Below are 1,478 nucleotides of genomic sequence, written 5' to 3'. Positions count from 1 at the left end.
TAAATAGTACAGGTTGATGATTATGTTGATCACATGTCACCTTTAAGGTCCAACAATCATAGTCATCTGAATATGTTCCTTCTAATTCGAAAGGACAATTAGTTTTTTTGGTGCCGGTAACTTTACTTGAATCCTTAACTTTATATACGCCGCCACGATCACATTGGAGCACAACCCTATACACGAAACCACAAGATCTTTTATTCTACCTTCTTTTGATGACGACAACACCGAGTGAGTATGCCAACTTTTGTACCCAATTCATTAATTCTTCACAAGACCCGAATTCCTATAAATGTAACACAACCAATATATAAACAAATTAATAAACAAATTATATAAAATAAATTAAAACGATCAGTTTAAATATGTTAGACACTTAAATATCATACAAGTGGGGGGGATTTAAAATATACATAATAAGGACACATGTGGGCATATGGTAGTGGATGATGACTAATGAAGTTGAAATAAGTTGTAAATCAAATATATCATGATACATGTGGGCCAGCCTCTTCAAATATAAAATCAACTCAAAATAGCAACAGAGAAAGGCATACGGTAGATGACAGAAATAGAGAGAGGGAGAGAGAGAAAGAGAGCCAGCAGAGGTGTAAACTCCGGCGAACTAAGCGGTTCCGGCGAACAACAGAGAAAAACTCCGGTGAACTAAGGCGGTTCAGGCAAACAACAGAGAGAAACTCCGGCGAGCTAGGGCGGTTCCGGCGAAAATACAAGAAAGAACTCCGGTATAAAGCTTGTTTTTTTATAGATCTGGTTGTAAAAAAATTGTTTTTTTAAAGATCTACTTGTAAAAAACTTGTTCCATTGAGTTTTTTTGTACCTGATTAGTGACAAATTGAGGTGTCCTCATGATAAAATCATCTTCTTCCATTGACCGGAGGTGTGCGGTGGGTGGTGGTGGCCGGAGGTGTGCGGTGGGTGGTGGTGGCCGGAGGTGTGCAGTGGGTGGTGGTGGTCGAAGCTGTGCGGTGGGTGGTGGTGGCCGGACGGCTGTATTTAAGGTCTAATTTGACCACAAGTGTAATTTGATAGATAATCAGGTCTAATTTGATAGATGGTTGGAGGTTTATGTATTAATAAACCATGTTTGGTTTTAGTTTTCATATTAATGAAGGTTTCAGTTTCCTATTAAAAAAAAAAGTCTGTGTTGGTTTATGGGAAGTTGTAACAATTAATTTGGTTGATGAAAAGTTGAAATAATATAGTTGACTTGTGGGCACGATTACAAATTTCATTATCTTGGGCACGATTACATTTAATCAAGTGAAATCAGTTATATTTATGTATTCTTATTTTTCAAGATTCTTTATTTTGTCCAAAAATTGATTTTTTTTTCTTTTTGTCAAACAAAGTCTAAGTCGGTTTTTGCCCGAATCGGTTTGGTTTGAAACCTAAGGAATGGAAGAGTAAAGGAGTCATGCAGGATAAAGTATAATTTAGCTCACCCATCCAAC

The 1,478-nt window shown here is 36.9% G+C and overlaps 1 long non-coding RNA gene across 1 annotated transcript; it reads left to right on the top strand.

Moving 5' to 3' along the window:
* Nucleotides 1–538: 538 nt before the first annotated feature.
* Nucleotides 539–1,253, top strand: LOC110920475. The gene is made up of 2 exons (XR_002581705.2): nucleotides 539–749; nucleotides 853–1,253. It is a non-coding gene; the product is annotated as an uncharacterized LOC110920475 (long non-coding RNA).
* The last annotated feature ends 225 nt before the right edge of the window (nucleotides 1,254–1,478 follow it).

Source organism: Helianthus annuus, chromosome 16 (assembly GCF_002127325.2).
Source record: "Helianthus annuus cultivar XRQ/B chromosome 16, HanXRQr2.0-SUNRISE, whole genome shotgun sequence".
Classification (NCBI taxonomy): Eukaryota; Viridiplantae; Streptophyta; class Magnoliopsida; order Asterales; family Asteraceae; genus Helianthus; species Helianthus annuus.
The sequence above is the reverse complement of the archived record's forward strand: the minus strand, read 5'-3'. Positions and strand labels throughout refer to the sequence as shown.